Here is a 27,144-nt window from a genome sequence, read left to right on the forward strand (position 1 = left end):
CAGGCAAGATTTGGACTGAGTCTTGAGGAAAAGTGGGGAAGGAAGGAAGGAGGAACAAGGAGAGAGAGAACTCCAGATATGGGTTATGGCCACTCAAAAGGCACAGAGTCAAGAGATGTGATATCATGGGTAAGGAGGTCAATGCAGCTAGATCAAAAAAATATGTGGAAGGGACTAAGGTATGAGAAAAGCTAAAGTACCAGAGGGAACCAGGGTTCTAAAGGGCTTTACATGCCAAACAGAGTATTCTATGTTTAATTCTGGAACTAAAGTGAGTCACAATGTTTACTAGGCATAGATGTGACCAGCCATACCTACATTTAAGGAAAAAAAATCTATAAACACAATTATATTGTCTTTCCTGATAATGTGTATATATATATTTACACATACATACAAAGCATATATACAAAATTCATATTTAGTACATATAGCATACACAATATATAGGATAAACACACACACACACACACACACACACACATATATATATAAAACAATCCCTGTCCACAAGGAACTTATATTCTATGGGAAGGATTCAACATGACCAGAAATCAGCATCATACAAGGAAAATTGACAAACATGAGGGAGCCTAAGTAGCATAAACAGAGAAGTCTTCATGGAGTAGACAGCAAAGAAGCATACATACATAATATATAGGCACACAACAGACATATGTGTATTATAAACACATACATGCATAAACACATCTACAACACACTTTACACACATATGTGCACACACAAGTATTGCACAGAATAAATATTTTTCAATAACTAATCGGTGGTTTAGAGGGAGGGGAACTTGAAGGAAATCATGAGAGATTTGCAAATGAGGTGATGCTTGATCTGTATTTCCAATGACTAAAATATAGCTATAAAATATAAGAGAGAACAAAGCTTTCATTCCAAAATAAGAAATATGATGAGGAAGCCCATATAAACTAGTGATAGAAGGTTGAATGTGGTGCCCAGGTGAAGCTTCCTCTTTATATATCCCTTTCTTTTCTTACTACACATACTTTTGCCTTCAGTAGACTTGTTATATCTTGTAAATGACTGTTACTACCTTCATCAGCAACTTGCACTAACTTGTTGGAGACTTTTCTTCTTAGCAAGCCAAAGGTGGGGACCAGACATTCATTCACTGAATCCTTGTTAGTTCCTCCTACTTATGAGACCTGCAGCAAGTACACTTTAGGGGCAGCTCGATGATGTAGTTGATAGAGTAAAGGACTTGGAGTTAGGAAGAGTGAATTTAAACATTGTCTCTAAAACTTCGGACACATTCACTAGCTGTGTGATCTCTCTCAAAGTTATTTTCTTCATCTGTATAATGGGGATATGATTTTAGCACCTATTTCTGAGGAGTGTTGTCAGGAAAAATCAAAATTATCCATTCAAAGCTCATTATAGACTTAAAAACACTATCTAAATGCTGGCTAAGAGCCAAGATTTAAATTCTTGTTTCTATAAAAACCATGACCTTGATATAGGAATCAACTTTTTTTTTTATACAAAAGTTTATTGTCCTTTGAAGAAGTTGAACCTGGATTTCAATCATCTATTTCCACCAAAGCTTTCTTTCACTCTTGTGGTTTATGTATAGTATATCCCATTTTGTTTAACCTTTTTTTTTTTAACCTTCCATCTTGGAATCAATAATGTGTTTTGGTTCTAAGGCAGAAGTGTGGTAAGGGCTAGGCAATGGGGGTCAAGTGACTTGCCCAGGATCACACAGCTAGGAAATATCTGAGACCAGATTTGAACCCAGGACCTCCCATCTCTAGGCTTGGCTCTCAATCCACTGAGCTACCCAGCTTCCCCCTTTTGTTTAACTTTTTAAAAAGGAAAGATCTACCCTCCATCATGGTCATGGTTTTTTATATAGTCAAGAGGTTAAATCCTATTTCTTAATTAGTATTTTGACCTCTTCAATGGCCTCAAGATCCTCACACCCAAGGTTCCATGTAAATTCAGTGATAGAGACTCAGTATCATCCTATCTGCTAAATTCCTTTTCTCCCTTTTACCTTTAATCATCTATTTCCCCAATGTCAATTGTTTGATTTCAGGCCTTAAGCTTCCTATTTAAATGTTCTGTATTAGAGTCAATACTTTATGAATTCCTTGTCTGTCTGTTGATTTGTGAAAAATTACTAAGATAAAAAAACTAAACAAAAAATGAGAGGTAATTTGTGTATCTCACTAAACAAAAATGGCCTACAAGAGCTTGTTTGTTAAAAGTGGGATTGACGATTAGATATGGAGTAGGAGGTTACAGAAAGTGGGTGTGCTGGTCATCTGAATCAGGCCAGAAGAGAGAATGCATAGAGTAGGGAAGAGTACTGATAGATGAGGAAGGATCATATTTTCCTGCTTAACAATTTCATGTTGGGCTCATCTTGGGAAGGTAGGTGATGTGGTCCAGAGAGAAATCAAAAATAGAAAACTGGACAAAAAGTGATATGTTTTTAAAACTTTTGGAGGACAGTTTTCAGCGTTCAGATAAAATATAAGTATGAAACCAGAATTCAAAATGAGAAGTTCAATAATTGTGAGAAAGCCTATAGGAAAAAAATAATAATAATTCTGAGCATACAAAGAAATTTTTCATCCACTTAGGGGAAAAAAAGGGAATTGTTGATGGATGCATTTGTAATTAATGGCCACATTTAAAATGACAAATACAAAAGATGGAAATGGAAATAAATAATTAAGGATAAGTACAGAATAGGGGGAGGCTCTCACAACAATGTCAAAAGTTAGAAAACTTCAAGCTGAAACTAACCATTAATGCCAAGAGCTATTAGTCACAGGAGGAAGATGAAGGAAAGGATTGTACAAATATTCATGGTGCTTTTAATGATGAAGAGAATAGCTAGCACTTATATAGCACTTTAAAAAGTGCTATATAATTATATTATATAAAGTGCTTTGCATATATAACCTCATTTGATCTTCACAATAACCCTGAAAGGTAAATGCTATTATTATTTACATTTTACAGCTGAGGAAACTAAGGCAAATAGCAGCCAAGTGTTTTCATTAGAGGGATTCAATTAATGCCATAGGCATCATTTGAACTTATCTTCTCTTTTTATAGGCCTAGCACTGTATCTTAGAGTACTGGAGCTTATCCAATTTCTAGATAATAAAAATCTGGTAAAAGTAGCTAACAGAGTAGATGATAGGATTGGGAACCAGTTAGGTACCACTTAACTACCTAGCATAGAAACTTAACTCTCAATAAATTAAAATAGGAATCTGAGCCAGGGCATTGGATTAGAGGTAGCAGCAACCCAGCTGAGCTATGTCAATATGCCCCTACAAATAACTTTAAAATAATGCCTCAAATTTAAATTTGAAGTGGTAGAGCCAACCAAAAGTCAGGGTGAGATATTTTTCCCAGCCTATGACAAATTAGGAAGTTGGCAGGGGAAGTCTATGCCATTGGGTTAGGTACTGGCCCAAAGCACAGCCTTGGAGCTTTCAACCCAGGGACAATTAGGGGGCCATACAACTAGTAAGAAGTGATTTCAGAGAATATTTTACTAGCATTGAATACAAATGGTACTCAGGGTCAGTTCTTTTCGTCATACATAGTTCTGGGGCACAATTCTAGGGTGAAAAGAAACACTTATAGTGGATCACAAGGGAGCAGGGGTACTGATCACAATTCTAGTATAGAGTAGTGATAGTACATGTGGCTACAGGAGAGGAGGGGATTTTCCTGAATAAAGACTAGGGTACAAACAAGGAGAGCAGTGACCAAACTTCTCCTAGGACCAAACCATCTTGGAAGTACTGAACACTTGCAAACTCCAAGAATTAGTTCTGAAAATGGCAGTATAAAAAAAAAATCATGGTGGTAGTAGTGCCTCCTCATGCTTAGATGATGAGAGCCCAACTTTAACATAGAGTCAAGAAATAGCCTGGGAAAATGAACAAATAATGATAACAACAATAATAAATCTGACCATGAAAAGCTAACTATAGAGGCAGAAAGAACAAGACACAAACTCAGAAGAAGACAATAATATGAAACCCCTTACAATAAAAACCTTAAAGAATGTCATGGTAGATTTCTTTGACAGTTTCTTGAAATAAGATGTATTTTATTTGATCGTGACTTTTAGGTAGTCCAATAATCCTTTTATTATCTCTCCTTGGCTTATTTTCCAGGTAATTTATTTTCCCAATGATCTATTTTATGGGTTTTTTTCATTTTTTTGAATTTGTTTTATTGTTTCTTGATGTTTTACAGTCATTACTATCCACTTATTTAATTCTAATTTTTCAGGAATTCTTTTATTCAGTGAGCTTTTGTACCTTTTTTTTTTTTTGCATTTGGCCAATCCTATTTTTTAAAAAGATCTTTTCTTCAGTGGATTTTTGTGGTACTTTTATTATTAGGCTGATTTTGTTTTTTAAAGTTCTATTTTGGGGGGCTGCTGGGTGGATCAGTGGATTGAGAGTCAGACCTAAAGATGGGAGGTCCTACATTCAAATCTGGTCTCAGACACTTCCCAGCTGTGTGACCCTGGGCAAGTCACTTAACCTCCATTGCCTTTAAGAAAAGAAGTGCTATTTTCTTCACTTTTTACCTTTTTTATCAAACTGTCATCTTTTTTGTAATTTTCTTACAGCACCTCTTTTTTTCCTCAATTTTCCATCTACTGCTCATTTATTCCTCTCACTTTTTCAGGAATTCTTGTTGGGCTTGTATCCAATTACAAATTTTCTTTAAGGTTTTTATTATAAGGGGTTTCATATTATTGTCTTCTTCTGAGTTTGTGTCTTGTTCTTTCTGCCTCTATAGTTAGCTTTTCATGGTCAGGTTTATTATTGTTGTTATCATTATTTGTTCATTTTCCCAGGCTATTTCTTGACTCTATGTTAAAGTTGGGCTCTGATCACCTAGGCATGAGGAGGCACTACTACCGCCATGATTATTATTTTTTTTTATATATATATTGCTATTTTCAGAACTAATTCTTGGAATTTGCAAGTGTTCAGTACTTCCAAGATGGTTTGATCCTAGGAGAACTTTGGTCACTGCTCTCCTTGTCTATACCCTAGTCTTTATCCAGGAAAAGCCCCTCCTCTCCTGTAGCCTAACATAATTTATATGTTACCCTAACCCTGTCTGTTCTCTTAAGATATGCAGGAAGAAGATTCTGTCAGAGACAGTCATGTCGAGAAGTGCCCAGGTGGTGAGGTTAGAATAGGCTTAAATCTTTATCTTTATGCTCTCTATTTCAAGTAATTAATAAACTCTATGGAAATTAAGGACCAGAATTTTAATTAGCTTTAACAAGCTGAAGCAAAAAAGGCATGGGCAGCAATCATGATTTCTGACAAAGCAAAAGGAAAAATTGACCTAATTAAAAGAAATAAAAAAGGAAATTACATTTTAATAAAAGATACCATAGACAATGAAATAATAGAAAAGATTTTTAAGAAAAGCCTATTTTCTAAAGGGAGGGAATTGAGTCAATATATAAAAATAAGAGTTATTTCCCATCTAAGTGATTAAAAGCTATGAACAGTCTATATATAACCTATATATAAACTCTTTTTTTTGTGGTGTCAAAGAATCAGAAATTGAGGGGATACCCATGAATTGGGAAATGGCCGAATAATTTTTGGCACATGACTGTTATGGAGTATTATTGTTTTAATAAATGATGAGGGTATGGTTTTAGAAAAACATGGGAAGGCTTATGTGAATTGATACAAAGTGAAGTGAACAAAACTAGAACATTGTATAGAGTAATAGCAATATTTCAATGATCAGTTGTGAAAGACTTAACTACTCTGATCAATAAAATGATCCAAGATAATTCTAAAGAACTCATGATGAAAAAGTAAACAGACATGTCCAGAAAAAGAACTTATTAACTCAAATTTTTAAAAAAAGGATGTTAAATTACATAAATAAATATTTTTATGAGAAACAAAAAATTTAAGTCATGAAGTTCAGGTAAATTGCATATTAGATATGATTGCAGAGTCACTAAAAATGAACTTTGAAAAAGTTTGAAGAAGGAGAAAAGCATAGCATTGTCCAAAACAGACCAGTATAATCCATATATATCACACGTTGCTTCTAACTTTATAGACTGTCACCGTCTCATCAGTTGGTATCTCTTCTTTCTCACCTCCATTCCATGGCTTCTCTGGTTTCTTTCAAACCCCAGCTAAAACCCTACCTTTTACAGGATGCCTTTTCCAATCCCTCTTATTTCTACTACTTTCTTCTGATTATTTCTTACTTGATCTATATAGTTTGTACATATGATTTGCTTGTTGTCTAACCAATTAAATGTTGTTGTTGTTGTTGTTGTTTTTAGCCCTTAAATTCCAGCTTAAAATTAATATCATATATTGGTTCTAAAGCAGAAGAGCAGTCAGAGCTAGATAATGGGGATTAAGTGACATGCCCAGGGTCACACTGCTAGGGAGTGTCTGAGGTCAGATTTGAACTTAGAACCTCCCATCTCCAAATCTGGCTCTCAAAACACTAAGGCACCTAAGCCCCTGACTGCTCCTTCCTGATTAAACTGTGAGCTCCTCCAGAGCAGGAACCATCTTTTGATTTCATTGGTGCTTAGCATTGGGCCTGGCACAATGTTTAATAAAAGTATATTGACTGATTGACTATTAATGGAAAGGACTGCAGTTTGTTTGTTTGTTTTACTTATATTCTTTCCCTATCACTTAGCACAGTGCCTGGAACATAGTAAATGTTTAATACATTCTTATTCTCTTTACCCATAGACTGATTAACTTGAGTTCAATTTCTGGAAGAAGTCAAGAATAAGTTTATAAAGGAGAATTTTTAAATGTTTAGAAAGAGAGCCAGTGAACAGCTCCATCAGAAATAGATCATGACAGACCAACTCTATTTCTTTACCCCCACTCCTCAATCCCACAGGATTAGAAATGGAGAGATCAGTTTATTGCTATTAAAATAGTATACTACAGTTTCTTCAAGGCATTGTCACTTTGTGGGTTTAAAACTAGTTGAATAAGCAGATTTAAAGAATCATCATCAGTAAAATGAAGTGTTTGAACTGGATGACCTCCTAGATCTCTTCCAAGTCTAAATTTGTGATCCCACAATCATTTTTTTAGTAGTATTAAATAAATCATCGTCAAACTGGACATTTCCAGTAGATTGTATGAGTTATCTATTCTTTGTCTTACTTAGCTTAATATTTTTGTCACAAGTTAGATGAAAGCATAGATAGTAGATTTATCCAATCCAAAGATAAAAAATCTAGAAAGGGAAGCTAGCTAACACATTAGATGACAGAATCGGGATACAGACAGATTTTAACTGGCTAGAACAATATGCTGAGTTGTATAAGATGAATTTTAATAGGAACAAATGTCCTGCACTTGGGTTCAAAAACTCAGCTGTCCAAGTGAAGGATAGATTGGACAATAATTCATGTGAATAAGATTTGAGGATTTTAGTGTCCTGCAAACTCAATAAATGTCAAATCCATGGCATGGTAGACATAAAAGTTTAGGGGAGGGAGGCCAAGTGCCTCAAATGGGGAAGATGATAGACTTGCTGTAGTCTATCCTAATGAAAACATTGGAGTCTTATGTTAAGTTCTGGGTACAATTTTAGAAGCAATTATAAAGGAAGGTTACCAAAGGTGGTGAGGAGATTGACAGAATCTCATATCCAGAAGGAACCAAAGAAGCTATTTAGTCTAACCTATATGTGACTGAGATTGCCCTTGACATCTCCAATGAAACCTTTCTTGCATCCTGCCCTTTCTTGAAAATGTACAATGTGAGGGAACTTACTGGTTCCCAAAGCAACCCATTTCACTTTTGAATATGTCCTGCTATTGGGCAGTTTTTCATGATGACCATCCAAAACCTCCTTCCCTGATACTTCTCTTTCTAGTTCTATTCTCCAAGGTCAAGAAGAACAAGCCTAATTATACCTCTTTAATACCACAAGTCCATTAAAATTCTTGGTGATCGCTATCACACTCCCCTTTTCATCTTCTTTTCTCTAGGCTAAATACCTGATTATGACAACTGATTTTCATAAGACATGATTTAAAGATCCATCACTCTCCTAGACTCTTTAAATCAATATGTTGAAAGCTCCATTAAGGTTGGGATTATCTTTTTTGACTACTTTTATATCTTTGGTGCTTAACACAGTGCCTGGCACAAAATAGATGAGAAATTTTTTTTTATAACCCTTACCTCCATCTTAGAATCAATACTGTGTACTGGTTCCAAGGAAGAAGCATGGTAAAGACTAGGCAATGGGGGTTAAGTGACTTGCCCAGGATCACACAGCTATGAAGTATCTGAGTCCAAATTTGAACCCAGGACCTCCTATCTCTAGGCCTGGCTCTCAATCCACTGAGCCACCCAGCTGCCCCATGAGCATTTTTCAAAGATTGTTTTTGAGGTGATTCTTGCTCAGGCATAGAAGTTAGGCCAGATGATCCTGAAGGTTTTCCACCAACTTTGAGATTTTGTGATTCTCTGAAATGTGAAACATGGGTACTAGAGGAGGATCTGGACTTTGGGAATTAAGAAGATCCAACAAGAACCACTAGGCAACAAATATAGACAGAGTACAATAGATAATAAGAAACTGCAGTAGTAGTCTTTTGGCTGGACTCAGATCCTGCATCTACTACTAGATATATGTGGTTTGAGATCATATTCCACAAAATTTTAACCTATTAACTAAGACAATAGTCTTATTCAATTTAATAAGCATTGTCATTGGCTGACGAACAGATGGATTGTTGTTGTTCAGTTATTTCAGTCATATCTGATTCTTTGTGATGCCATTTGGGTTTTCTTGGAAGAGATACTTTGGTGATTTGCCATTTCCTTCTCCAGTTCATCTTACAGATAGGGAAACTGAGAAAAATAGGATTAAGTGACTTTTTTAGGGTCATAAAAACAGATACATAGATGGACAGACAGACAGATGGATGGGCGGATAGAGAGATCGATAGGCAGATAGCTAGACGGACAGACAGACAGACAGATAGATAGATAGATAGATAGATAGATAGATAGATAGACAGACAGACAGACAGACAGATAGATGCATTTATTATGTGCCAGGAGCTGTTCCAGGATAACGAATAAAGGGGAAAATAGGAGAAAAGACTATTTACCTTAAAGGAACTTACATTCTAATGAGGGAAGACAATTTATAAAAGGGGACTGGAAAGTAAGGAGAGAGGAGGCAAGGTAGAAAAGGATTTTATTAAGTATATACTATGTGTAATGCACTAGAATAAGCATTAAGGTCACAAAAGCAACAATGAAAGCATCCTTTCCTTTAAGGAGCTAATATTCTATAGTGAAGTGTGTGGTAGAAGGGCAGAGACACAATATGTGCACTGAGAATTCAATATGAAGAATTCATAATGTTTTTGGAATGTAGGAAAGGTACTGACAACTGAAAAGAACAGAAATGGCCTAGTTTAGGAGGCAGCAGTAGATCTGAAGGGAACTTGGAACTGATTCCAGGAAATAAAGGTGAGGAGGGAAAGCCATCCCTGCAAGAAATACAGGTGCACAAAAGTAAGGTACACAGATAGACAATAGAATGCTATCTCCAAGAAATGGCAAATGAGGCAATTTCTTTGGACCAGAGTGTACTTGAAAAGGAATACAATTAAGTCCCAATTCATTCAAAGAAAATCCTCAGAAGTGGTCACATTAATTTGCATTAAGTGTTTCCATTGAGGCAGAACCAATTACTGTATTCTACCATATTTACAATAATTTTCATAGTGCAAATTCAAATCAATTGCAATCCCTACAAGAGATTTATTATTCACACTAATCTGTACCTACCTATAACGTGTAATAAGGCTGTAAACATGGGCTAGAGTGAGTTTATGAAGGGCTGTTGATTCCAAACCAAGGGACTTGGGGTCTATACAAGCATGATATGTAGGTGACCATAATACTCAAAGACAATCTCTGAAGAGTCCATGCTTCATAAGGTCCTATCAAACTGTGGAAATTTGGGGCAGAGACAGTCTTTCCTTCAAGGACTAGCCTAACTAATTGCGCAGATGCTCCTTCATAAGCTGTCTCACAGAAGACGATTGTTTTCTGCAAAAACAATTTTTGCATGATTGCTACTAAGACATTAGAAAGACAGGGATCTGGTCAATGAAAGGAGCATCCACACAGAATAAATCACTTGAAGAACTGAAGTTAATCAAGGTCTGGTTTTATTCCAAGTTGATAATCACTGGCATGAATAACCGCATGCTTTAAAGGTTGCAAAGTGCTGTCCTCCCAATAAGCCGGCAGATAGTGCAACATATTTATTCCTTTTTGCACATAAGGTCGCTGAGGCTCTAAGGAGTTTGATGACTCACTCACAAACTAAGAGCTGAGGAGGGATTTGAACCCAGTTCTTCTGACTCCTTGTTAGAACATTCCAGTAGACACACTTGGCTTCCTCTTAAGACATTATAAAAATGTACACTGTCTTTGCTTGGCTGATGAATAATTCTTTATGTCCCTGGACCCAAATCAAATATCAGTAAGTGGTAGACTCCTCAGGGTGGAATTTTTCTTTTCTCCTTAAATTTTGCTCAAGAACAAGGATACTGCTGATACTGCCTTTTTGGAATATATTGAGTAGAAAATGTTCTCATACAGTATACATTAACCTGTCAAATTCCCTGCCACTAAGTATTATTGAGACCGTCACATGAAAGCTGTCAAAGGATGAGCTGTTCACATGGTCATTGCCAGGAAAGACTGCCATTTCATTCCTCCTTAAGGACATGAGTTCTTTACCAGTCAGACCAATAAAAATGGTAACAGCAGAGATAGCCACTTATTTCTTTAGTGCTTTACATATTTCCCTGCTCAGAAACTTTTGGGTAGGCTCTCCCTAGAAACACACTCCTCAGCTTGGTATTTCAAAATCCCACCTACCTTTCCAGAATCATTTCCCACCTTTTCCTTTATGAATTCTGGGTTCTTGTCAAATTGAACTACTAACTTGTCCCTGGAATTCAGCACTCCATGTCTCACCTCCAAGGATTTGCACAAGCTATGCCCGCTACGAAATGTACTCCCCCCTTAGTTGGAGCTCCCAGAACCTTTTTCTTTCTTTGAGGCTTAGCTAGACACAACTTCCACTGGACAACTTTCTTTGACTCCATCATTCCTCAGTTTTCCCTGAACATGTCATAACTTTCCAATAGAATATTAGCTTTTTGGTTTTTATTGTTTGTGTGATATGTCTTCTTTCACAGAATAAGGAATAGGGAAATATATGTTGCATGACAGTACTGCTCTAACCTATTAACTGTGAAGGGAGTAGGGAAGTGGAGGAGAGGGATAGAGGGAGAGTATCTGAATCATGAAATGTCAGACAGCAACTGTCAAAAATTGTTTCTACATGTAATTGAAAATAATTGGGAAAAAAAAGACTGCAAGCTCTTTGAGAGCAGGGTTTTAATTTTTTCCCTTTGTATCTCCAGCATAATAGTGTCTTGCACATAGCTATTGTTCTTTTTTTTCTTCTAAATTCAACCTTTACATTCTGTCTCAGTAACAACTCAAGGCAGAAGGGCAAGGGTTAGGCAAATGGGATACAGTGACTTACCCAGGGTTATGTAGCTAGGAAGTGTCTGAGGCCAGATTTGAACCCAATTCCTAATGCTTATAAATGTTAAATTGTTGTTGTTGAATTACAAGGCACTTTCCTCACAAAAACCTTTTAGGAGACATAGTTCAAGCATTGCTTTATTAGTCATGATCAGGAGGTAGGTGGGTTTCTTATCCTTGGAAGTCTTCAAGGAAAAGACAGATGGTCACCAATCAAGAATGTTCTAGGGTGAATTTGAGTACTAGGCAAAGTTTGTGTGAACTGATTTCCCAATTCCTTTTCAAATCTTAGATTCTCTGATTCAAGGGTTCTTAAACTTCTTTAGGATAATTGAGCACTGGTAATTTTCTGAAAGCCCATTGAGTCTCAGAATAATGTTTTTAAATAATTGAAGGAAATGTCAAATTTCAGTTAGAGGTTGGTTAAAATTCAGATGCATTTTTTCCACTTAAGTTCACAGATCCCCCCAAATCCCTTTGTACCACTTAGGGATCCTCAGACCTCAAGATAAGAACCCTTGCTCTAATTCAATTATCAATGATATGTAGAAATCAAGTCTCAAAGACATTAAATGACTTCTTATAAGTCAAAGGGCTAGTAAATTAATGTGACAAATGTCTTCATAATCAGGCCTGTGTTATTTCACTTCATTATAATGTCCTACTAGAAAAGAATCTGTCCATTTAGCATAATTCGCATGAGAAAAATTCACAAAATCCTAATACACAGAAAGATATATTTTATTCATTCTTTCTCTATATATTTTTCTGTCTGTATTTGCCTCTCAGTATCTGTCTGTCTCTGTCTTTGTCTATCTGCCTCTGTCTCACACACACTTTCATACAATTGAGGAAGGCAAAGATGATATCACCTCTTCTGGATGCTGCAATCTGATACCTACATGGATATAGTCAGCTTTGCCTACAAGGCACCAAACATCTGAATGAGATCTAAAAGTATTCATTCTTTGCTTTGGAGATTTAGCCCAAGCCTCTATTTGAGGTTTTTACCTTCTATTCAGGTATCTATTGTCATGTAGACACAAGCCATAATATGTCTGGGGTTGCCACAAAATAAAATTGTGGGAATTGCCTAGAAAATCAAGAGAGGAGAAATGCATTTTTTGGGAAATTTTGATTTTCGGTGTCCTAACCTTTAAAAGCCATATCTAGTAGCAATTTCATTTCTAAAAAGACTTCAGTTTTACTTCTGATGGTTTACAATTAGGAATCACTCTGGGCTGGTTTTAACCTTAATTTTTTTCTTGCACTGAAATAAGCTTTATAAATTTAGTTGAAAACCTTCTATAACTTCTGATAAGCACAGCTAAGACCCAAAGGAAACCTAAGGCTTCTTTATTGAAAATCTAGAGACAGTGGTGAAAATGAAAATAGGAGGGAAAAGAAAAAAGGAAAGAAAGTGCTAGATAAGAAAGGAGAATGATGGAGAGAGGAGAATTAAGAGAAAAAGGCAGCTCAAGGTAGAAAAGAAAAGTCAAGAGGAGAAGAGAAAGAAAGGAGAAAGGGACAGGGAGAGAAAGAAAAAGGAAAAAGAGGAAGAATAGAAAGACAAAGGGGTTGAAGGGAGATAAAAGAGAAAAAGGAGAAGAAAAGGAGAGAACTAAAGTAACAGAGGATGAAGGATTCTTGTTCAGCTGTGTTCTACTTGTGGCTCTGTTTGGGATTGTCTTAGCAGAGATACTGGACTGGTTTGCCATTTCCTTCTCCAGCTCATTTTATAGATGAAGCAACTGAGGTAAACAGAGTAAAGTGACTTGTTCAGGGTCACAAAGCTAGTAAATGCCTGAGGCCAGAGCTGACTCCAGGTCTGGAACCCTATCCACTATCACATCCAGCAGTACAAGGTAGAGAGAGAGTGAAGGAAAAGGAATGAGATAGAAGAGAACATGTAGCAGTGAAAATGATAGAAGAAGAGAGAGTTGGGGAGGAGGAGAAAAGTAAAAGAGAGGAAGAGATAGAGGCAAGAAAAAGATAGGAAAGAGAGCAGAATGGCAGTGAAAAACAGTAATAAAGGGCCTAAAAGGGATGGAGAAAAAAAGCACATAGAAGAAAGGAGAGGAAGGTTGTATAAGAAGAGAAAGTAGAGAGTGAGTAGGAGAGAGATGGAAGAAGTTAAGGGGGGAGAGAGAGAGAGAGAAAGAGAGAGAGAGAGAGAGAGAGAGAGAGAGAGAGAGAGAGAGAGAGAGAGAGAGAGAGAGAGAGAGAGAGAGAGAAGGGAGCATCAATGAATATTCTTTTATGTGTATTATAACTCTTGAGAATTACCTTCAAACTCAACACTCAATTACTAGCCATGCCATCCTCAAGGTAAATTGAAGATTGGAACCAATATTTCTTTTAAACCTTCTGGTAAGACTCCTGGCCCTGAAACCAGAGGACTAGTATGGCAGCACTTATTGCAGCAGATGCCCATGTAAGCAGCTCATCCTTTTTTAAATTGCATGCAACCATCTTGATAATACCCAGTGGCAGGGAATTTGACAGGTTAATGTATACTGTATGAGAACATTTTCCCCTCAATCCATTCTAAAAAGGCTGCATCAGCGATCTCATTGCTTCAGGGCATAAGTTGAAGGAAGAAGGAAGATTCTATTTGGTACTTTTTAACCACTAGTTATTTTCCATTGCTCTATCGTAGAGTACTTAGATCACATGGACTAGCTAGCTCCAGTATGTTGCAGGGTTATTAGCCCTACAAATAACTTCTGGGGCAAAAGTCAGCTGACAAATGCATATTTGCTATCACAAGCTGGTCAGAGTTCAATACAATATGAAGTACTAACCCAATACTGGGGCAAGGGGCAGAAGCATCAAGGAGGGTGCCCAGGGTCAGTGTGTCGGGAATGTAATCCTCACCCCGTGAAGATAAAAAACAGTATATATTTTGAAATATCTCACTACCCCTTCGGGACAGAATTCCTGAAAGAGTCCAGTAGGATTTTGACATCAACAGTTTCAAAAGAGCAGAAATTATTGGAGTTCATCTATACTGTTTTGTTACCTATAAATATCAGTTCCCATCATCTCCATTTTATAGATAAGAAAATGAAGAAAAGGAGAACTTAAGTGACTTGTCCATTGTAAACACAGTTTGTATGTGTCGGATGTGGGACTTGAGATCAAGTCTGTTAATTCCAAATTTATGGTAGCTTCCTCAATCTGATTCCTTCAATTTAAATAGGGTACCAATACGCATCACTATCTATAAAGACAAAGTTCCTGCTCTGTGAATTATTGACATCTGTATATAAATTAATTATTGAGAGAAAGTTTATAAAGTAAGATATAAAAATAATTATTATTGCCTGAGGAAATGATTTCTGATTTGAGCAAAAACAGCTCATGATTTGGCTTTTATGAAAAAATTGAATTGTTAGGAAAATCATGAACTCAACCAAAATGCAAAATGCCTGTTTTTCACCATTAGGGAAGAATCAAATCATATAACATAGGCTAAGATTTTAAGAAATAGAGCCCCCTGCAATCTTCATAGGTTGCCATGACATGCTTATATTGACCTTAAAAGCATTCCTTTTCCAACTCTCCCTTAATCCTCATCATCCATATCCATTATAAAAAAGCCTCCGACAAGATCACTTATTCTCTTTGTCATAGAATGTCATCTTAACCAACTCCACGCACAAAGCTGACACCTGTAGTGAGATTTCCATAATGAGTTCAAAAATCTTTCCTTAAGAGATAACACCCTCTCTAAAACCCATTTAGAGAATCACAGAATCTCTAAACTGGAAGGTACTTTGGAGCCCATCAAAGTTCTCTGGTTTAATTCAAATATGAGTAGGAATCATACTATCAACAACCTTAACAAATTGGTACCTAAACTCCATTTGGAGACTTACACTCATTGGGAATTCACTATGTTCCAAGGCAATGGAAGGATCTAAAACTCGCAGGTCATTTGATATATCATTCATTCAATTATTTGTCCAATATTAATTAGCTTGAATACATATTTTGTTAACAGTTGAATGAAAGCACAGATGTAGCAAAAACCATAATAGCTGACTTTAGATCATCTTTTGCATCTTTATACAAATGATATAATATGGACAATTTCCATAGATTTTTAACCAACTGGTCAATGGTTTGTGTCCTTTATCCCCTATACAAGCTACTCTGATACTGTAGCTTTACAACTTTTATCTGCCATCTTTGTCATGTGACCTATCCAGGCAAATTCTGAATAATTGGTTATCTCTGATGCATTTTATACTCCTGAGCTTTATCAAAAAAAAATCTTCAAAAATAAGTGAATCCACAAGGATTTGCCTTCCTAAAGTGTATTTAACACATTCTTCAGTGATGCTATGCAAAAGTCTCTAGGTGGTTTCACAGTCTTCCTTATTCATTCAATAAGAATTTATTATTAGGGGGCAGCTAGGTGGTTCAGAGGATTGAGAGCCAGGCCTAAACATAGGAGGTCCTGGGTTCAAATCTGACCTCAGACACTTCCTAGTGAGGTGACCCTGGGCAAGTCACTTAACCCTCATTGACTAGTCGTTACCACTCTCCTTTCTTGGAATCAACATTCCATATTGATTCTAAGGTGGAAGTTAAGGGTTGTTTTTATTTTTTTAAAGAATTTATTATTATATTTATATGCTAGGTGTTATATAAGGAAATGGGGTTACAGAGTTTTTTTTAAGGGCACAACTCTTGCACTCAAGGAGCTTACATTCTAATACGGGCTATATAATTTATACATAGATAAATATAATACAATGTGGTAGGGGATATTTTCGAAGGAGAGTTCCTAATTTGAGGAGAAAAAGAGAACACTATCTGCTGGGGACAAGGAAAGGAGAAGGAAGCAAATCAGAGAAGACTTTACTAGAGAAATGGCATTTGAGCTATAACTAGAAGAAAATGGATGCTGAAAAGCAGAGATAGCAAAAACAATGAAATGCATTTGATTAATATTGTATGACTTACAAAGTGCTTTCAGAAAAGCCCAGTGAAGTAAACTAGATGAAGAACAAGTTCATTCTAAGCTTATGACAAGTGATAGCCTGAATGAATTTAGATTCTAGCGATGCCAAGTTGATTCTGGGGAATAGTTAGCAGTCTAGTGTCATTAAAATAAAAATTCATTGAAGGAGAGAATTGTGAATAAGGCCAGAGTTTGGAGCCAGATTGTGGAGGCTCTAAAGTGCTAAGCTAAGGAGTAGGTATTTGAAAGCTACTAAAGACAATGGAGAGCTATTATAGATGTTTAAATAGGAGATTGAAATGGTAAGGCTTTGCTTTTAGAAAATGATTTTGGAAGCTCTGAATATTGGGGAGGGGAAAGAAAGGAGGCAGAGGAACAACTTAGGAATAAGCGGTGACGAGGTCCTGAACTCTGGGTCAAGGTTGGCTCTGTGGCTGGAGAAAATGAGGCAAATGGTCAGAGATGTCATGGAGGTAGAGTCAACAATATTTGGTAACTGCTTGGTTATTAATGGTGAGAGCAGAGAAATAGTCAAATTCAGTTCAATCTTTTTTGACAAATTTTGTTAAGTAGATTTTTATAGGTCATGTAACTAAAAATATAAGAAAGGAAAATTTTGTCTCTGTTCTCAAGGAATTTATGGCATAATGGTCATCAATATCATCTAATTACTAACATTTGTATAATACCTTAAGGTTTTTAAAATGCTTTGAATATGTTATCTTGTTTGATCCTCTTGACAGGTGTGTAAGGTACTCATGAGAAAACTGAGGCTGAGAATGGCAAAGTTATCTCAGGTCATACAACTAGTACAATCTAAGGTTAAACTTGAATTCTGACTTTCTAACTCGAAGTCCAATATTCTATCTATTATGCCAGCTTAGTTACTTCTCATTGTAGAGCTACAAGAACCACACAAGTAAGGAATTTCAAGGTTTATAAAAACTAATATTGAGCAATTTCAGAAGGGAAAGAGTGCTAGTAACTGCAAGTAGTGGCAGCTATATGGCAAGTAGAGACCGTATAGTCACTAAAGTCAGGAAAACTCATCTTCCTAAGTACAAGTCTGGCTTCAGACACTTACTAGCTGTGTGACCCTGCACAAGTCACTTAACCCCGTTTGCCTTAGTTTCCTCATCTATAAAAAAGCACTGGAGTATCAGTATCTTTGCCAAGAAAATCTCAAGTGGTGTTATGAAGAACTGGGCATGACTGAAAATAAACAATAATACTTGGGAATAGGGATCAGAAGAGGCATCATGGAAGGCTAGAATCTATCCTGTGCTGTGCAGGAAGCCAGAGATTCTAGGAGTTGTAAATAAGAAGAAGATGCATACAGGCATGGAATACCACTTATTCAGATGCATGGAAGCAAGAGATAGAATCTTATGTATAGAGAAAAGGTAAAAGAAGTACCTGTGAAGGAAAAAAATTATGAAAAAGAGTGGAAAAGTAAGTGGGAACTAGACTTGAAGTACTTTAAATGCAAAATTGAGAATACTTTGACCTAAAGGTACTATGGAGCCATTGCATATTTTTAAGGATCAGGGATAATTTTTAGAAATATCAATTTGATGAGCTATGTGGAGGACCACCGAAGGAAGACAATGACGATAGGGAAAAGGGGTAAAGAAATCTTTGAAATTATGAGTCTTTGTGTCTGACAGAATGACCCCTTTCAGGTTTAAATCAATGATAATATGACAAATATTCACATTTTGCTTTATCGAATTCTGCTGTCACATCACCATCTGCTCTTTCTTTCTTCAAAGTTATTAATAAACTATCAATGGACTACCCTTTAATAAGTGAATGTTTAATGGGTAAATTGTACTGCATTGGAACTAATGGTGGCAGAGGCTATGCCTCATCTTGCACATTAGCTTTGTAACATTCTTTCAAAACTATGGACTCTGTTTGCTCATAGTCAAAGCTTTGAGGACAAATGGGTCCCCTGGCAATGGATGTCATATTGTCAGGCACGTTGGATGAATGTGTTGTATGAAGATAATCAGTTACATAGCATTTGTCCTTAATGGACTGATAAAGGACAGCCATAGGGAGAATGAGGTTGATGTGAGAAGAGGACTGCCTTTTATCAGGCTTTCTAGAGAGGAATGTTGGATGCTTATTCCCATAAATAAATAAACAACTGAAGAAAAGTTAACATCTGGGAGGAAAGTTCCTCCAAGATGTAACAGATGTATTCCAACAACCAAACATATCCTAGGAGCTTTTTAGGATTTAATTACTTGGCAAAATGTTTGATCCAAAGGATAAAGTGGAAAAAGGAAAATATGGTGTAGATTTCCTGAGCTTGAAAACCGAAATCCAATTGCAGTTTTCCATTGGCTACATGCTGACATTTCTATAGACTCAGAGGTTAATGACTAAAACAATTGCAAAAATATAGTAGCAAAGCACCAGATTTTTTTTTTTTTTTGGCAAAAACCCAGAAAAAAAACTCAACAATAAAAGCAAAAACAACAAAGCCAAATACTTAAACTCTTTCTCTGGCATCATTTCCAGAGTTTTGATCACAAGGAATATTTTCATTCCAGGAGGGACAAATTACTGGAACTTATAATTATTTGCAAATTGAGAGAAGAGAAAGTTTATCTCTTTCATGTCTAACTTTCATTAGGATGGCAACATCCTGTTTTCCTGAACGAGACAATTTCCATGAAAGACACACTAGCCATATGTTACTTATTTCTTGACAATTATGCCTGTAATTCTACTAGCTGTCACCAGGTGCTGCTGCTGAAGCCTGAGATGTCGAAGTTAGAGAGGAAGGCTTTTACTCTAGGAATGAATTTTTAAAAAATCTTCCAAAAAAGATTTAACTAACAACAACTTAATAAGCAACTATTATATATTGTCAGGAGTAGTAAGATATTTAGTGTAGGATGTTTAAGGCCTGGAGTTAGGAAAACTCATCTTTTTGAGTTCAAATCTCAACCCAGACATCTACTATCTGTGTGACCCTAGTCTAACCACTTACTTTTATTAGCCAAGGTTTCCTTATCTCTAAAAAATAAGCTGGAGAAGGAAATGTTAAACAACTATCTTTGCTAAAAAAATCCAAAATGAGATAATGAAGAGTCAGACATGACTGAAATAATTGAACATATGTTGTCTCTGTGTTATATGATAGGGATATAAAAACAGAAATGACATATACAGATACAGATAAATTTGTGAGTCTTTTAAAGTGTTTTCCTAATATTAAATCTGCCTTGCATTTATGATATAAAACTCACTTGGTCATAGTGAATAATCCTTGTGATATATTGCTGTAGTCTCTTTTGCTAGCACTTGATTTGTCCATCAGTATTCATTAAGGAAATTGATTTGTTATTTTCCTTCTCTGTTTTTTTGGTTTAGATATTTGTGTCATGTCACCATATTTGTGTCATGAAAAGAATCTGGTAAAGCTCCTTTGCTATATAGTTTGGGATAAATTGTTCTTTAAATGTTTAATGGAATTAACTTGTGAATCCAAATGGACCTGAGAATTGTTTTTCCTAGAGATTTCTTTGATGGTTTGTTCAATTTCTTTTTCTGAAATGGGATTATATAAGTATTTCATCTCCTCTTTTGCTAATTTGGGCATTTTATATATATTTTAAGTATTCATCCATTTGACCTAGATTGTCAGATTTATTTCCATATAATTGGGGAAAATAGCTCCTAATGAGTGCTTTAATTTCCTTTTCATTGGTGTCAAATTCACTCTTTTCATTTTTTATTTTAGTAATTTGATTTTCTTCTTTCCTTTTTAAAATCAAAATAACCAATGCTCCATTTTATTATTTTTATGAAGCCAACTCCTAGTCTTATTTATTAGTTCAATAGTTCTCTCACTTTCAATTGTATTTATTTTTTCTTTGTTTTTTAGGATTTCCAATTTAGCCTTTAATTCGGGATTTTTAGTTTGTTCTTTTCCTAAGGTTTTTAGTTGCATGCCCAATTCATTGATCATCTTTTTTCTCTATTTTATTGCTATAAGCATTCAAAGATATAAATTATACCCTAAGTACTGCTGTGGCTATATCCCATAAATTTTGATACAATGTCTCCTCATTGTCATTCTCTTTAATGAAATCATTGATTATTTCTATATGTTTTTGACCCACCCCCTTTTTTAGAGTTAGATTTTTTTAGTTTCCAAGTAATTTTTAAATTTGTCTTTCCATGAATCCTTACTGATTATAATTTTTTTTATTGCATTGTGGTCTAAAAGTATATAAATTATATTTATTGTTGCTACTTTTCTGCATTTGATTGTGAATTTTTTATGTCCTAATACATGGTAAGCTTTTGTACTAAAAAAAGGTATATTATTTTTTATACCCATTCAGTTTTCTCTAGAGATTAATTAAATCTAACTTTTCTAAAATTTCATTTATTTCTTTTACTTCTTTCTTATTTATTTTTTGGTTAGAATTTTCTAGTTCTGAGAGGGGAAGTTTGAGGTCATCCACTAGTATAGTTTTAATGTTAGTAACTCCAACTTACAAATAAAGAACATATATAAAATACAAATAAAAAGCATGTATAAATGGAGATTTTGAACCTTTGACTTCATTCCCCAGAAGTCCTTAGTATTTCCCCAAATTCCCTGTATCTCCATGTTGTTGAGATCACATTATTGGTATTTAATTGGCTGTAACTCCTCCCAAGCTCTCTTTTTTGTTTATTTGACCTGTGACCAGGTTGAATCCAGGTAGTTCTTTTGATTTAGTTATTATTAATTAATCTTTTAAAATATAATGCTTAGTTATTGATTACTAATTTTAATCTTTAAATTTTTGGCTCACCCCAAAGCAATTATGAATTCTCAAAAATTTTTGAGCAGATAGCTTTACAGTAAAAATAGTAAATTTGTCTAGTCGCCACCCACCACAAGTGTCCAATGGTGGAGTGTGCCTGTGCTCCTGCCCTGCCCTGTTGCCTGCCACTGCCTTCTGTTTCCCCATTCCACTTGCTTGAGCCAGCATTACTCACTGCTCTCGTCTTGCCAAGTCCAGACCCACCACAAGAATCTGCCAATCTCAGCCATTTATTTTTCAACAGAGGGTGACATATAAAAATCTTTCCACCCCCCAATCCCTTTTCATACTCCATGTGAGTTTTTCTAGCCGGCCATAATCATTTTTCAGTGTGGAGAAAAGAACCCCTTCTAATTTTCAAGCAGATTTTTTTTTTTAAGCTGACCCTGGACTCCTAGTTTAGAAGGTTGTTATTTAAGATTTTTCATAGGGAGGGCAGAGAGTCCAAATCAGTGGATTTAAAGTCAGTTTTGGGAAATAAGCCTTTTTTTTCCTTCTTTCTCTTGACCCAAAATGCCATTCCTTAATATGCAAATACACTACTATTTTCCCTCAAAGTTTTGCCCTTAAGGAAGAGAGCAGAGAAGAATAGCTCTTAAAAACAATTTAGTAAAACAAAACAAAACAAAACCTTAAAAAATGTCTCTTTACCTTCAGACAGGGTCTCCTTTAGTTTAACTTTTATTTAAGGAGGAAACTTGTTACAAAGCATGGCTCACTCTATGAAAGAACAGTGCATTACCTATCTCAAGCAGCTCAAAGTTTTGGAGTGTCTTTTCTCATTACTGTTCCTGGGTACAAGGATCCTTGCATTTAACTTGAATAATCTTAAGATTCATAGGGGAGATTCATCTTCCTATACACTTTTGGCATTTGGGTCTGCCCGAACTCTACAATACATTTAATTTGAGTTCACTTCATACTATATTCAGTACAGAATTCTCCCTCACTATGATGATGATGAACTTCAGAGTTCTGACAAAAGAAATGCAAATATATGATAAATCCTGGGAGGGGAAGAAAACTTTAAAAGAGATCTGAAAGTTTATTGCTAACTATTTTGAGTTGATTCTCCTCCTATATTAGAGAACAAGTCTATTGGGATTGGTATAGAAGGATTTTGACTGTACTGCCTGTCTGCACCTTTTCATTTGTTTATATTATTGTATTTACTGATTGCTTTAAGGTTTAATTTTTTAAAAGTTTATCTGTACTAATCTAGGTGATACCTTTCTGTAATACTGAATCACTTTAAGCTATTATGTTTTGCCTATATTGATCTTTAATTTGTACCTTTACCTTTGCAGAAGAACAAAATATTGTATAAGCCCATGAACACTTTGCCCAAAACCTTTATCATTAGATCCATGGAAGATCACATGTTGCCTTTGTGAATTGTCACATAGATGATGATGGATGGACTTCATCAAAAGCTATATACAACTTTTGGAGAATTTAATGTAAAGTGTTATTGTAAGGAATCTTCAGAAATAATTTTAGATAACTAATAGTTTCTGAATGGATAATTTATATATATGTGTATATACATATTATAAAGAATTTTGTATTAAAGGTAAAAAGTTCATATAAAGCAAGAAGTCAAAAAGAGCTTCTGTGCATGCATAATAATTTAACTCTTCAGTTTAATTTACTTCCACCAGAAACAATCTAGATGTCTTGGTAATGTTCTAGACCCAAATAAGTTTTACTTTGTTTAAAAATATATTTGTCAGGGTTGAAAGATTTGCTACATCTGTAAAAATTGTGACAAAAGTCCATCAGTTCATAGGGTTTTTGTCATACAGCAACTTATATGAAATGTGATAGTGGGTTTATTTGCTACTGTAATTAACTGGGCTACTGTGAATTTTGGGAATGTTGATACTTCTTTGAATGTGCATTATCTACTGTATTACTGTTTTATTCTGAAAATCATAATGTACCCACACTGTGGTTCATGGCTAAGTTAAAAAGGAAATGGATCTAATTTTTGGTGAGGAACCTTTGTTTGTATTCTTTGTGTTCTCCCTCTCCTTGGCTGACACAGTGTGTCACTGATTATAAGCTAAATATTTTTTTTATTTTCAAAGCATTTTTATTATTGTTTTTCTTTACATGTGCAATATAGCATCTGAGTTTTATTTTTCTCTCCTTTTTTTATTTGAAGTCCATGTTAACAGTATTGAGAAGATTTTTCTTTACCTTTTTTGATTTTGTAGTAATATAAGTTTAAAATGTTTTTTTCTAATATTAATGCATACCCAAAAGCTTTAGACTATAAAAATGATGCAATTGATTGTTAAAAAATTATGGGGCTTTGCTTCATGATTCTGTTTGATTCCAGAAGAAGAGAATATACAAAAGAGCCACTGTACAGTGCTATAGAAGCACATAGCACCTGCATAGTGCCTATGGCACACAAGGTCAAAGAGACCAGATCCCGGTGGGATTGATATAATTTTGAGCCAAACAAGAGGATTTGATAATGTGTGAGACTCAAGGTTGAGGCTGTTTTGACATATGTCAGAGGCTGGACTTCCTCTGAGCCACATTTTATCAAGCACCTCCTTTTTGCTGCCATCCTGGTTCCCATTTGCTGCTGAAATCGAGTCCCTTTTCTGTCTTTTGTGGTGTGGCAAACTTTCTGTAATACCTAGCTAGTGCATAATTTCTTAAATTATTTTAATTGGTCTCAGATTCAAGGACCTGTTACAGATTTGTTTTTCCTTTACTTAGATTTTTTTTTTAGATATAAGACTTTAAATTTTGTATTTCATCCACAACTTATTTTCTCTTTTATTTGTTTTTTTTTCCTGTTTTAGATTTTCTTTTGTGAATTGATTTATATGCCTCATAACTTAGCCATGCATCCCAAAGTGATCCCTGTGTTTATTATTCACCTCCGGGGGAGGGGGGTAAGTTATTGTTGTGAACTTTGATTTAAATTTGAGCAATTTTAGGATAAGAAACTTACTACATCTCAGAATCCAGAATGTGCCACAAAGATAGATGCCTACAGAGAACACTGCTGCACCAGAAGATTCAGAGTGAACTTTGGGATGTGAATTGAACTATGGGGGGTTGAAATGTTTTTGTTTTGAATGTATACTCATGCCAAAGGGGACTGCCCCCAAACTGGGTTTTTGTCAACCTGGGAATTATTGGTTTTGTCCTTCCTCCCTCCCTTTTATCCACAAATTATTGCAATTTTTAAGTTGATTATGTTTTCATGATACTTTTGGAGAAACTGGTTTCCCAATAGAATCACAGTGGGGTATGTATAAATGTAGATTTTGAACCTTTGACTTCATTCCCTAGAAATCCTTAGTATTTCCCAAAATTCCATATAATCTCTTTTGTGTCTCCACTCTCTTTTGTGTGCTCTCTCTCTTTTTTATTTTTATTTTTTGACCTGCAACCAGCTGAATTCAGGCAGTTCTTTTGCTTTACTTATTATTAATAAAATTTTTAAAATACAATAGTTATTGATTATTAATTTTAATCTTTATAGGCACCAAGAGGTTAATTGACTTGATTGTGAATGTGACATTTGAGATTATTTTCTGAAGTATCAAATCTCTATATATTGGATAAATGAGGCTTTTATCAGAGAAACTTGCTGTTAAATTTTCTCCACATTTTTGATTACTGTGTATTGCCCTATAAGGAGGAAATAGACATTAATTTATGTGTATGTGCAAATACATATATACATACACATAAATATACACTATAAATGTTTACATATAGATGTACATATATGTATAAATATATAAACATGTAATATATGTATATTTATATATCAATTAATCAATTGATAAACATTTATTAAGTGATTATTATGTACCAGACACTACTGATAAGTGTTGGAGATACAAAAAAAAATCAAAAGGCAAAAGACAGTCTCTGCCTTCACGGAATTTAAAGACTAATAGGGAAGAAAACATGCAAATAAATAAATACTAAGGAAGCCATATATAGAATAAATGGGAACAAAGGAATGAACAGAGGAAAAATAAACAGAGGAAAGTAATAGAATTAAGAGAGGCTGGGGAAGGGCTTTAATAAAAGATGGGATTTTAGGTGAGACATAAAAAATCAAGGAAAGTCAGCATTTGGAACGGAGGCAGGAGAGCTTTCCAAGGCTGAGGAACAGCCAGAGAAAATGCCTAGAGTCAATTCGTAACCCAAAACATATTTTTCTGGATATAGCATTTACAAATTTAAATATTCATCCCAGAAAAGTATACATTCATCTTTTTCTTGAAAACCTATAAATTGAAGGACACTTGCTCTAATTATAAATGATATAGAGAGTGATAACATTGTTGAATATCCATGTCAATAATAAATATGAAATATGAGATTTTTATTTTCTGATCCCTAATCCTGTCACCCATACAAAAGCAAACTATACCTTAGATATGATTTCAAATGCAATTAATATGTCAATGAGTATTTTATAAACACCAGCAATATACCAGTAAGTAGCTAGGTGGCAAAGTATAGTACTGAGCCTGGAGTCAGAAAAATTCATCTTTTAGAGTTCAAATCTAGCCTCAGACTTTAGTAGTGAGACCCTGGGCAAATGACTTAACCCTGTTTACCTCAATTCCTCATTTGTAAAATGAACTGAAGAAGAAAATGGCAAACCACTCCACTATCTTGGCCAAGAAAACCCAATTGGAATCACAGAATCAGACATAATTGAAAATGGCTAAACCATAACAACAATAACAAAAAATAATATATCAGACACAGCCCTAAGCACTGGGAATATAAAGAAAGGTAAAAGCCAGTCTCTGCTCTCAAAGATGTTACAGGTTAATGGGGAAGACAACATGCAATAACTGCATATGAACCAGCTAAAGATAGGGTAAATGAGAGATAGTAGTAGAGGGAAGGTTCTAGCATTAAAGGGGCAGGGGGATTGGGAAAGACTTCATGTCAAAGGTTTTAGTGTTGACATGAAGGAAGCCATGAAAGCCAAAAGGCAGAGATAAAGGGAGGAAGCTATTCCAGAAATGGGGAACAGCCAATGAAAATACCCAGAATCTGGAGTTCAGTGTGAAGAAGGGAAGTGTCACTGGAATGAAGAGTATGTGGAAGAGAGTAAAGGGTCAGAGGACTGATAAGATAGGAGGGAGTCAAGATGATGAAGAGATATGAATTCCAACTATTATTTTTTACATGATCCTAGAGCTGATACAGAACCACTGGAGTGGGCTGAATAAGGAGGTAAACTGGTTAGATTTGGACTTTATGGAGATTAATTTGACAGCTGAAGAGAGAATGGATTAGAGTGGGGAGAGAGATCAAACAACATACTATTGCAATTTCAAGTTTGAAGTGATGAGGGTCTTAGGTTAGTTACAGTGTCAGAAGAGAGAAGGAAGCACATACAAGACATCAGAAATGTCAAATAGACAGGACTTGAAAGTAAATTGGAGGTGGTGGTGAGAGAATGAAAAGTCAAGGATTACACATAGATTTTGAGCCTTAGTGCCTGGGATTATAGCAATAGGAAAAGTTTGAGAGCAGGGAGTGTTTGGGAGGAAAAGATAATGAGTTCAGCATTGGACATATTGAGATTAAGATACCAAAGGGATATCCAATTTGAGATGCTTACTAGGCAGAAGGGGATACAAATATTTCCTTAGGAGAAAGTTATAAACTCAAACTCATACTC

The sequence above is a fragment of the Monodelphis domestica genome, chromosome 3, assembly GCF_027887165.1.
Source record: "Monodelphis domestica isolate mMonDom1 chromosome 3, mMonDom1.pri, whole genome shotgun sequence".
Classification (NCBI taxonomy): Eukaryota; Metazoa; Chordata; class Mammalia; order Didelphimorphia; family Didelphidae; genus Monodelphis; species Monodelphis domestica.